Here is a 12,296-nt window from a genome sequence, read left to right on the forward strand (position 1 = left end):
TAAGAGGAAGTTTAGAAATAGTTGGGAACATGAGAACTTTTTTACTGAAATTGATTTCAAAGCTGTGTGCCATATGGATGTTCAGTTATTTCATGCTGCGCAACACAATAAAGCATAGTGTTATTCATTTTTAAAATTACTTTCAGTTATTATTCTGCACAATTATGCTGTAGGCATATTTAATTTCATGCACTGCAACATGAATGTTTAGCATTGCCCACCCCCCCCACCAATTGATTTTTGACCTTTCACTGAGAAGGATTTAATTACCCCTGGTTTAAACAGTGATACTCGACACATGGCTCTGTAGTCAGGATTTGTGGCTCTGTAGTCAGGATTTGCGGCTCTGTAGTCAGGATTTGTGGCTCTGTAGTCAGGATTTGTGGCTCTGTAGTCAGGATTTGCGGCTCTGTAGTCAGGATTTGTGGCTCTGTAGTCAGGATTTGTGGCTCTGTAGTCAGGATTTGTGGCTCTGTATTCAGGATTTGTGGCTCTGTAGTCAGGATTTGTGGCTCTTTTTTCAGGATTTGTGGCTCTTTTGTCAGGATTTGTGGCTCTGTAGTCAGGATTTGTGGCTCTGTAGTCAGGATTTGTGGCTGTTTTGTGAGGATTTGTGGCTGTTTTGTGAGGAGTTGTGGCTCTGTAGTCAGGATTTGTGGCTCTGTAGTCAGGATTTGTGGCTCTGTAGTCAGGATTTGTGGCTCTGTAGTCAGGATTTGTGGCTCTGTATTCAGGATTTGTGGCTCTGTAGTCAGGATTTGTGGCTCTTTTTTCAGGATTTGTGGCTCTTTTGTCAGGATTTGTGGCTCTGTAGTCAGGATTTGTGGCTCTGTAGTCAGGATTTGTGGCTGTTTTGTGAGGATTTGTGGCTGTTTTGTGAGGAGTTGTGGCTCTGTAGTCAGGATTTGTGGCTCTGTAGTCAGGATTTGTGGCTCTGTATTCAGGATTTGTGGCTCTGTAGTCAGGATTTGTGGCTCTTTTTTCAGGATTTGTGGCTCTTTTGTCAGGATTTGTGGCTCTGTAGTCAGGATTTGTGGCTCTGTAGTCAGGATTTGTGGCTCTTTTGTGAGGATTTGTGGCTCTGTATTCAGGATTTGTTGCTCTGTATTCAGGATTCGTGGCTCCGTTGTCAGGATTTGTGGCTGTTTTGTGAGGATTTGTGGCTGTTTTGTGAGGATTTGTGGCTGTTTTGTGAGGATTTGTGGCTCTGTAGTCAGGATTTGTGGCTCTGTAGTCAGGATTTGTGGCTTTGTAGTCAGAATTTGTGGCTCTATAGTCAGGAGTTGTGGCTCCATAGTCAGGATTTGTGGCTCTATAGTCAGGATTTGTGTCTCTGTAGTCAGGATTTGTGGCTCTGTAGTCAGGATTTGTGGCTCTGTAGTCAGGGTTTGGCGCTCTTTGTGAGGATTTGTGGCTCTGTAGTCAGGATTTGTGGCTCTGTGTTCAGGATTTGGGGCTCTTTTGTGAGGATTTGGGGCTCTGTAGTCAGGATTTGTGGCTCTGTTGTCAGGATTTGTGGCTTTTTTGTGAGGATTTTTGGCTCTTTTGTGAGGATTTGTGGCTCTGTATTCAGGATTTGTGGCTCTGTAGTCAGGATTTGTGGCTCTGTAGTCAGGATTTGTGGCTCCATAGTCAGGATTTGTGGCTCTGTAGTCAGGATTTGGGGCTCTGTAGTCAGGAAATTGGGCTCTGTAGTCAGGATTTGTGGCTCTGTAGTCAGGATTTGTGGCTCTTTTGTGAGGATTTGTGGCTCTGTAGTCAGGATTTGTGGCTCTGTTGTCAGGATTTGTGGCTCGGTAGTCAGGATTTTTGGCTCTGTAGTCAGGATTTGTGGCTCCATAGTCAGGATTTGTGGCTCTGTAGTCAGGATTTGTGGCTCTGTATTCAGGATTTGTGGCTCTGTAGTCAGGATTTGTTGCTCTGTAGACAGGAGTTGTTGCTCTGTAGTGAGGATTTGTGGCTCTTTTGTGAGGATTTGTGGCTGTTTTTTGAGGATTTGTGGCTCTTTTGTCAGGATTTGGGGCTCTGTAGTCAGGATTTTTGGCTCTGTAGTCAGGATTTGTGGCTCCATAGTCAGGATTTGTGGCTCTCTAGTCAGGATTTGTGGTTCTGTAGTCAGGATTTGTGGCTCTGTAGTCAGGATTTGTGGCTCTTTTGTGAGGATTTGTGGCTCTTTTTTGAGGATTTGTGGCTCTGTAGTCAGGATTTGTGGCTTTGTAGTCAGGATTTGTGGCTCTATAGTCAGGAGTTGTGGCTCCGTAGTCAGGATTTGTGGCTCTATAGTCAGGATTTGGGGCTCTGTAGTCAGGATTTGTGGCTCTGTAATCAGGATTTGTGGCTCTGTAGTCAGGATTTGGCGCTCTTTGTGAGGATTTGTGGCTCTGTAGTCAGGATTTGGGGCTCTGTAGTCAGGATTTGTGGCTCTGTGTTCAGGATTTGTGGCTCTTTTGTGAGGATTTGTGGCTCTGTAGTCAGGATTTGTGGCTCTGTTGTCAGGATTTGTGGCTTTTTTGTGAGGATTTTTGGCTCTTTTGTGAGGATTTGTGGCTCTGTAGTCAGGATTTGTGGCTCTGTATTCAGGATTTGTGGCTCTGTAGTCAGGATTTGTGGCTCTATAGTCAGGAGTTGTGGCTCCGTAGTCAGGATTTGTGGCTCTATAGTCAGGTTTTTTCGTCTCTGTAGTCAGGATTTGTGGCTCTGTAGTCAGGATTTGTGGCTCTGTAGTCAGGATTTGGCGCTCTTTGTGAGGATTTGTGGCTCTGTAGTCAGGATTTGGGGCTCTATAGTCAGGATTTGCGGCTCTGTGTTCAGGATTTGGGGCTCTTTTGTGAGGATTTGTGGCTCTGTAGTCAGGATTTGTGGCTGTTTTGTGAGGATTTGTGGCTTTTTTGTGAGGATATTTGGCTCTTTTGTGATGATTTGTGGCTCTGTAGTCAGGATTTGTGGCTCTGTATTCAGGATTTGTGGCTCTGTAGTCAGGATTTGTTGCTCTGTAGACAGGATTTGTGGCTCTGTAGTCAGGATTTGTGGCTCTGTTGTCAGGATTTGTGGCTCTGTAGTCAGGATTTGTTGCTCTGTAGACAGGATTTGTGGCTCTTTTGTGAGGATTTGTGGCTCTTTTGTGAGGATTTTTGGCTCTGTTTTCAGGATTTGTGGCTCTGTAGTCAGGATTTGTGGCTCTGTATTCAGGATTTGTGGCTCGGTAGTCAGGATTTTTGGCTCTGTAGTCAGGATTTGTGGCTCCATAGTCAGGATTTGTGGCTCTGTAGTCAGGATTTTTGGCTCTGTATTCAGGATTTGTGGCTCTGTAGTCAGGATTTGTTGCTCTGTAGACAGGAGTTGTTGCTCTGTAGTGAGGATTTGTGGCTCTTTTGTGAGGATTTGTGGCTGTTTTTTGAGGATTTGTGGCTCTGTAGTCAGGATTTGTGGCTTTGTAGTCAGGATTTGTGGCTCTATAGTCAGGAGTTGTGGCTCCATAGTCAGGATTTGTGGCTCTATAGTCAGGATTTGTGGCTCTGTAGTCAGGATTTGTGGCTCTGTAGTCAGGATTTGGCGCTCTTTGTGAGGATTTGTGGCTCTGTAGTCAGGATTTGGGGCTCTGTAGTCAGGATTTGTGGCTCTGTGTTCAGGATTTGGGGCTCTTTTGTGAGGATTTGTGGCTCTGTAGTCAGGATTTGTGGCTCTGTTGTCAGGATTTGTGGCTTTTTTGTGAGGATTTTTGGCTCTTTTGTGAGGATTTGTGGCTCTGTAGTCAGGATTTGTGGCTCTGTATTCAGGATTTGTGGCTCTGTAGTCAGGATTTGTGGCTCTATAGTCAGGAGTTGTGGCTCCGTAGTCAGGATTTGTGGCTCTATAGTCAGGATTTGTGTCTCTGTAGTCAGGATTTGTGGCTCTGTAGTCAGGATTTGTGGCTCTGTAGTCAGGATTTGTGGCTCTGTAGTCAGGATTTGTGGCTCTGTAGTCAGGATTTGGCGCTCTTTGTGAGGATTTGTGGCTCTGTAGTCAGGATTTGTGGCTCTGTAGTCAGGATTTGCGGCTCTGTGTTCAGGATTTGGGGCTCTTTTGTGAGGATTTGTGGCTCTGTAGTCAGGATTTGTGGCTCTGTTGTCAGGATTTGTGGCTTTTTTGTGAGGATATTTGGCTCTTTTGTGAGGATTTGTGGCTCTGTATTCAGGATTTGTGGCTCTGTAGTCAGGATTTGTTGCTCTGTAGACAGGATTTGTGGCTCTGTATTCAGGATTTGTGGCTCTGTAGTCAGGATTTGTGGCTCTTTTTTCAGGATTTGTGGCTCTTTTGTCAGGATTTGTGGCTCTGTAGTCAGGATTTGTGGCTCTGTAGTCAGGATTTGTGGCTCTTTTGTGAGGATTTGTGGCTGTTTTGTGAGGAGTTGTGGCTCTGTAGTCAGGATTTGTGGCTCTGTAGTCAGGATTTGTGGCTCTGTATTCAGGATTTGTGGCTCTGTAGTCAGGATTTGTGGCTCTTTTTTCAGGATTTGTGGCTCTTTTGTCAGGATTTGTGGCTCTGTAGTCAGGATTTGTGGCTCTGTAGTCAGGATTTGTGGCTCTTTTGTGAGGATTTGTGGCTCTGTATTCAGGATTTGGGGCTCTGTATTCAGGATTCGTGGCTCCGTTGTCAGGATTTGTGGCTGTTTTGTGAGGATTTGTGGCTGTTTTGTGAGGATTTGTGGCTGTTTTGTGAGGATTTGTGGCTGTTTTGTGAGGATTTGTGGCTCTGTAGTCAGGATTTGTGGCTCTGTAGTCAGGATTTGTGGCTTTGTAGTCAGAATTTGTGGCTCTATAGTCAGGAGTTGTGGCTCCATAGTCAGGATTTGTGGCTCTATAGTCAGGATTTGTGTCTCTGTAGTCAGGATTTGTGGCTCTGTAGTCAGGATTTGTGGCTCTGTAGTCAGGGTTTGGCGCTCTTTGTGAGGATTTGTGGCTCTGTAGTCAGGATTTGTGGCTCTGTGTTCAGGATTTGGGGCTCTTTTGTGAGGATTTGGGGCTCTGTAGTCAGGATTTGTGGCTCTGTTGTCAGGATTTGTGGCTTTTTTGTGAGGATTTTTGGCTCTTTTGTGAGGATTTGTGGCTCTGTATTCAGGATTTGTGGCTCTGTAGTCAGGATTTGTGGCTCTGTAGTCAGGATTTGTGGCTCCATAGTCAGGAATTGTGGCTCTGTAGTCAGGATTTGGGGCTCTGTAGTCAGGATTTGGGGCTCTGTTGTCAGGATTTGTGGCTCTGTAGTCAGGATTTGTGGCTCTTTTGTGAGGATTTGTGGCTCTGTAGTCAGGATTTGTGGCTCTGTTGTCAGGATTTGTGGCTCTGTAGTCAGGATTTGTGGCTCTGTAGTCAGGATTTGTGGCTCTGTAGTCAGGATTTGTGGCTCTGTAGTCAGGATTTGTGGCTCTGTATTCAGGATTTGTGGCTCTGTAGTCAGGATTTGTTGCTCTGTAGACAGGAGTTGTGGCTCTGTAGTGAGGATTTGTGGCTCTTTTGTGAGTATTTGTGGCTGTTTTTTGAGGATTTGTGGCTCTTTTGTCAGGATTTGTGGCTCTGTAGTCAGGATTTTTGGCTCTGTAGTCAGGATTTGTGGCTCCATAGTCAGGATTTGTGGCTCTCTAGTCAGGATTTGTGGTTCTGTAGTCAGGATTTGTGGCTCTGTAGTCAGGATTTGTGGCTCTTTTGTGAGGATTTGTGGCTCTTTTTTGAGGATTTGTGGCTCTGTAGTCAGGATTTGTGGCTTTGTAGTCAGGATTTGTGGCTCTATAGTCAGGAGTTGTGGCTCCGTAGTCAGGATTTGTGGCTCTATAGTCAGGATTTGGGGCTCTGTAGTCAGGATTTGTGGCTCTGTAATCAGGATTTGTGGCTCTGTAGTCAGGATTTGGCGCTCTTTGTGAGGATTTGTGGCTCTGTAGTCAGGATTTGGGGCTCTGTAGTCAGGATTTGTGGCTCTGTGTTCATGATTTGTGGCTCTTTTGTGAGGATTTGTGGCTCTGTAGTCAGGATTTGTGGCTCTGTTGTCAGGATTTGTGGCTTTTTTGTGAGGATTTTTGGCTCTTTTGTGAGGATTTGTGGCTCTGTAGTCAGGATTTGTGGCTCTGTATTCAGGATTTGTGGCTCTGTAGTCAGGATTTGTGGCTCTATAGTCAGGAGTTGTGGCTCCGTAGTCAGGATTTGTGGCTCTATAGTCAGGTTTTTTCGTCTCTGTAGTCAGGATTTGTGGCTCTGTAGTCAGGATTTGTGGCTCTGTAGTCAGGATTTGGCGCTCTTTGTGAGGATTTGTGGCTCTGTAGTCAGGATTTGGGGCTCTATAGTCAGGATTTGCGGCTCTGTGTTCAGGATTTGGGGCTCTTTTGTGAGGATTTGTGGCTCTGTAGTCAGGATTTGTGGCTCTGTTGTCAGGATTTGTGGCTTTTTTGTGAGGATATTTGGCTCTTTTGTGATGATTTGTGGCTCTGTAGTCAGGATTTGTGGCTCTGTATTCAGGATTTGTGGCTCTGTAGTCAGGATTTGTGGCTCTGTAGACAGGATTTGTGGCTCTGTAGTCAGGATTTGTGGCTCTGTTGTCAGGATTTGTGGCTCTGTAGTCAGGATTTGTTGCTCTGTAGACAGGATTTGTGGCTCTTTTGTGAGGATTTGTGGCTCTTTTGTGAGGATTTTTGGCTCTGTTTTCAGGATTTGTGGCTCTGTAGTCAGGATTTGTGGCTCTGTATTCAGGATTTGTGGCTCGGTAGTCAGGATTTTTGGCTCTGTATTCAGGATTTGTGGCTCTGTAGTCAGGATTTGTTGCTCTGTAGACAGGAGTTGTTGCTCTGTAGTGAGGATTTGTGGCTCTTTTGTGAGGATTTGTGGCTGTTTTTTGAGGATTTGTGGCTCTGTAGTCAGGCTTTGTGGCTTTGTAGTCAGGATTTGTGGCTCTATAGTCAGGAGTTGTGGCTCCATAGTCAGGATTTGTGGCTCTATAGTCAGGATTTGTGGCTCTGTAGTCAGGATTTGTGGCTCTGTAGTCAGGATTTGGCGCTCTTTGTGAGGATTTGTGGCTCTGTAGTCAGGATTTGTGGCTCTGTAGTCAGGATTTGTGGCTCTGTGTTCAGGATTTGGGGCTCTTTTGTGAGGATTTGTGGCTCTGTAGTCAGGATTTGTGGCTCTGTTGTCAGGATTTGTGGCTTTTTTGTGAGGATTTTTGGCTCTTTTGTGAGGATTTGTGGCTCTGTAGTCAGGATTTGTGGCTCTGTATTCAGGATTTGTGGCTCTGTAGTCAGGATTTGTGGCTCTATAGTCAGGAGTTGTGGCTCCGTAGTCAGGATTTGTGGCTCTATAGTCAGGATTTGTGTCTCTGTAGTCAGGATTTGTGGCTCTGTAGTCAGGATTTGTGGCTCTGTAGTCAGGATTTGGCGCTCTTTGTGAGGATTTGTGGCTCTGTAGTCAGGATTTGTGGCTCTGTAGTCAGGATTTGCGGCTCTGTTGTCAGGATTTGTGGCTTTTTTGTGAGGATATTTGGCTCTTTTGTGAGGATTTGTGGCTCTGTATTCAGGATTTGTGGCTCTGTAGTCAGGATTTGTTGCTCTGTAGACAGGATTTGTGGCTCTGTAGTCAGGATTTGTGGCTCTGTAGTCAGGATTTGGGTCTCTGTAGTCAGGATTTGTTGCTCTGTAGACAGGATTTGTGGCTCTTTTGTGAGGATTTGTGGCTCTTTTGTGGGGATTTTTGGCTCTGTTTTCAGGATTTGTGGCTCTGTATTCAGGATTTGTGGCTCTGTAGTCAGGATTTGTGGCTCTGTAGTCAGGATTTGTGGCTCTTTTGTGAGGATTTGTGGCTCTGTAGTCAGGATTTGTGGCTCTGTAGTCAGGATTTGTGGCTCTGTAGTAAGGATTTGTGGCTCTGTAGTCAGGATTTGTGGCTCTTTTGTGAGGATTTGTGGCTCTTTAGTCAGGATTTGTGGCTCTGTAGTCAGGATTTGTTGCTCTGTAGACAGGATGTTTGGCTCTGTAGTCAGGATTTGTGACTCTGTAGTCAGGATTTGTGGCTCTGTAGTCAGGATCTGTGGCTCTGTAGTCAGGATTTGTGTCTCTGTAGTCAGAATTTGTGGCTATGTTGTTAGGATTTCTGGCTCTGTAGTCAGGATTTGTGGCTCTGTAGTCAGGCTTTGTGGCTCCGTAGTCAGGATTTGTGGCTCTGTAGTCAGAATTTGTGGCTCGTTTGTGAGGACTTGTGGCTCTGTAGTCAGGATTTGTGGCTCTGTAGTCAGGATTTGTGGCTCTTTTGTGAGGACTTGTGGCTCTGTAGTCAGGATTTGTTGCTCTTTTGTGAGGATTTGTGGCTCTGTAGTCAGGATTTGTGGCTCTTTTTTCAGGATTTGTGGCTCTGTAGTCAGGATTTGTGGCTCTGTAGTCAGGATTTGTGGCTCCTTTGTGAGGATTTGTGGCTCTGTAGTCAGGATTTGTGGCTCTTTAGTCAGGCTTTGTGGCTCTGTAGTCAGAATTTGTGACTGTTTTGTGAGAATTTGTGGCTCTGTAGTCAGGATTTGTGGCTCTGTTGTCAGGATTTGTGGCTCTGTAGTCAGAATTTGTGGCTGTTTTTTGAGGATTTGTGGCTCTGTAGTCAGGATTTGTGGCTCTGTTGTCAGGATTTGTGGCTCTGTAGTCAGAATTTGTGGCTGTTTTTTGAGGATTTGTGGCTCTGTAGTCAGGATTTGTGGCTCTGTAGTCAGGATTTGTGGCTTTTTTGTGAGGATTTGTGGCTCTGTAGTCAGGATTTGTGGCTCTGTTGTCAGGATTTGTGGCTCTGTAGTCAGGATTTGTGGCTCTTTTGTGAGGGTTTGTGGCTCTGTAGTCAGGATTTGTGGCTCTGTTGTCAGGATTTGGGGCTCTGTAGTCAGGATTTGTGGCTCTGCAGTCAGGATTTGTGGCTCCATAGTCAGGACTTGTGGCTCTTTTCTGAGGATTTGTGGCTCTTTAGTCAGGCTTTGTGGCTCTGTAGTCAGGATTTGTGGCTCTGTTGTCAGGATTTGTGGCTATGTAGTCAGGATTTATGGCTCTGTAGTCAGGATTTGGGGCTCTGTAGTCAGGATTTGTGGCTCTTTTGTGAGGATTTGTGGCTCTTTTTTGAGGAGTTGCGGCTCTGTAGTCAGGATTTGTGGCTCTTTAGTCAGGCTTTGTGGCTCTATAGTCAGGAGTTGTGGCTCTGTAGTCAGGATTTGTGGCTCTTTTTTGAGGAGTTGCGGCTCTGTAGTCAGGATTTGTGGCTCTTTAGTCAGGCTTTGTGGCTCTATAGTCAGGAGTTGTGGCTGTGTTGTTAGGATTTGTGACTCTGTAGACAGGATTTGTGGCTCTGTAGTCAGGCTTTGTGGCTCTGTAGTCAGGCTTTGTGGCTCTGTAGTCAGGAGTTGTGGCTCTGTATGAAGGATTTGTGGCTCTGTATGAAGGATTTGTGGCACTGTAGTCAGGATTTGTGGCTCTGTAGTCAGGATTTGTGGCACTGTAGTCAGGATTTGTGGCTCTGTATTCAGGCTTTGTGGCTCTGTAGTCAGGAGTTGTGGCTCTGTAGTCAGGAGTTGTGGCTCTGTAGTCAGGAGTTGTGGCTCTGTAGTCAGGATTTGTGGCTCTGTAGTAAGGATTTGTGGCTCTGTAGTCAGGATCTGTGGCTCTTTTGTGAGGATTTGTGGCTCTTTTTTGAGGATTTGTGGCTCTGTAGTCAGGATTTGTTGCTCTGTAGACAGGATGATTGGCTCTGTAGTCAGGATTTGTGACTCTGTAGTCAGGATTTGTGGCTCTGTAGTCAGGATCTGTGGCTCTGTAGTCAGGATTTGTGGCTCTGTAGTCAGAATTTGTGGCTATGTTGTTAGGATTTCTGGCTCTGTAGTCAGGATTTGTGGCTCTGTAGTCAGGCTTTGTGGCTCCGTAGTCAGGATTTGTGGCTCTGTAGTCAGAATTTGTGGCTCGTTTGTGAGGACTTGTGGCTCTGTAGTCAGGATTTGTGGCTCTGTAGTCAGGATTTGTGGCTCTTTTGTGAGGACTTGTGGCTCTGTAGTCAGGATTTGTTGCTCTTTTGTGAGGATTTGTGGCTCTGTAGTCAGGATTTGTGGCTCTTTTTTCAGGATTTGTGGCTCTGTAGTCAGGATTTGTGGCTCTGTAGTCAGGATTTGTGGCTCCTTTGTGAGGATTTGTGGCTCTGTAGTCAGGATTTGTGGCTCTTTAGTCAGGCTTTGTGGCTCTGTAGTCAGAATTTGTGACTGTTTTGTGAGAATTTGTGGCTCTGTAGTCAGGATTTGTGGCTCTGTTGTCAGGATTTGTGGCTCTGTAGTCAGAATTTGTGGCTGTTTTGTGAGGATTTGTGGCTCTGTAGTCAGGATTTGTGGCTCTGTAGTCAGGATTTGTGGCTTTTTTGTGAGGATTTGTGGCTCTGTAGTCAGGATTTGTGGCTCTGTTGTCAGGATTTGTGGCTCTGTAGTCAGGATTTGTGGCTCTTTTGTGAGGGTTTGTGGCTCTGTAGTCAGGATTTGTGGCTCTGTTGTCAGGATTTGGGGCTCTGTAGTCAGGATTTGTGGCTCTGCAGTCAGGATTTGTGGCTCCATAGTCAGGACTTGTGGCTCTTTTCTGAGGATTTGTGGCTCTTTAGTCAGGCTTTGTGGCTCTGTAGTCAGGATTTGTGGCTCTGTTGTCAGGATTTGTGGCTATGTAGTCAGGATTTATGGCTCTGTAGTCAGGATTTGGGGCTCTGTAGTCAGGATTTGTGGCTCTTTTGTGAGGATTTGTGGCTCTTTTTTGAGGAGTTGCGGCTCTGTAGTCAGGATTTGTGGCTCTTTAGTCAGGCTTTGTGGCTCTATAGTCAGGATTTGTGGCTCTGTAGTCAGGATTTGTGGCTCCTTTGTGAGGATTTGTGGCTCTGTAGTCAGGATATGTGGCTCTTTAGTCAGGCTTTGTGGCTCTGTAGTCAGAATTTGTGACTGTTTTGTGAGAATTTGTGGCTCTGTAGTCAGGATTTGTGGCTCTGTTGTCAGGATTTGTGGCTCTGTAGTCAGAATTTGTGGCTGTTTTGTGAGGATTTGTGGCTCTGTAGTCAGGATTTGTGGCTCTGTAGTCAGGATTTGTGGCTTTTTTGTGAGGATTTGTGGCTCTGTAGTCAGGATTTGTGGCTCTGTTGTCAGGATTTGTGGCTCTGTAGTCAGGATTTGTGGCTCTTTTGTGAGGATTTGTGGCTCTGTAGTCAGGATTTGTGGCTCTGTTGTCAGGATTTGGGGCTCTGTAGTCAGGATTTGTGGCTCTGCAGTCAGGATTTGTGGCTCCATAGTCAGGACTTGTGGCTCTTTTCTGAGGATTTGTGGCTCTTTAGTCAGGCTTTGTGGCTCTGTAGTCAGGATTTGTGGCTCTGTTGTCAGGATTTGTGGCTATGTAGTCAGGATTTATGGCTCTGTAGTCAGGATTTGGGGCTCTGTAGTCAGGATTTGTGGCTCTTTTGTGAGGATTTTTGGCTCTTTTTTGAGGAGTTGCGGCTCTGTAGTCAGGATTTGTGGCTCTTTAGTCAGGCTTTGTGGCTCTATAGTCAGGAGTTGTGGCTCTGTAGTCAGGATTTGTGGCTCTTTTTTGAGGAGTTGCGGCTCTGTAGTCAGGATTTGTGGCTCTGTAGTCAGGCTTTGTGGCTCTATAGTCAGGAGTTGTGGCTGTGTTGTTAGGATTTGTGACTCTGTAGACAGGATTTGTGGCTCTGTAGTCAGGCTTTGTGGCTCTGTAGTCAGGCTTTGTGGCTCTGTAGTCAGGAGTTGTGGCTCTGTATGAAGGATTTGTGGCTCTGTATGAAGGATTTGTGGCACTGTAGTCAGGATTTGTGGCTCTGTAGTCAGGATTTGTGGCACTGTAGTCAGGATTTGTGGCTCTGTATTCAGGCTTTGTGGCTCTTTTGTCAGGATTTGTGGCTCTGTAGTCAGGAGTTGTGGCTCTGTAGTCAGGAGTTGTGGCTCTGTATGAAGGATTTGTGGCACTGTAGTCAGGAGTTGTGGCTCTGTTGTCAGGAGTTGTGGCTCTGTATTCAGGATTTGTGGCTCTGTAGTCAGGATTTGTGGCTCTGTAGTCAGGCTTTGTGGCTCTGTAGTCAGGAGCTGTGGCTCTGTAGTCAGGATTTTTGGCTCTGTATGAAGGATTTGTGGCACTGTAGTCAGGAGTTATGGCTCTGTCGTTAGGAGTGCTGGCTCTGTAGTCAGGATTTGTGGCTCTGTAGTCAAGATTTGTGGCTCTGTAGTCAGGAGTTGTGGCTCTGTATGAAGGATTTGTGGCACTGTAGTCAGGAGTTATGGCTCTGTAGTCA

Source organism: Cheilinus undulatus, linkage group 9, assembly GCF_018320785.1.
Source record: "Cheilinus undulatus linkage group 9, ASM1832078v1, whole genome shotgun sequence".
NCBI lineage: Eukaryota > Metazoa > Chordata > Actinopteri > Labriformes > Labridae > Cheilinus > Cheilinus undulatus.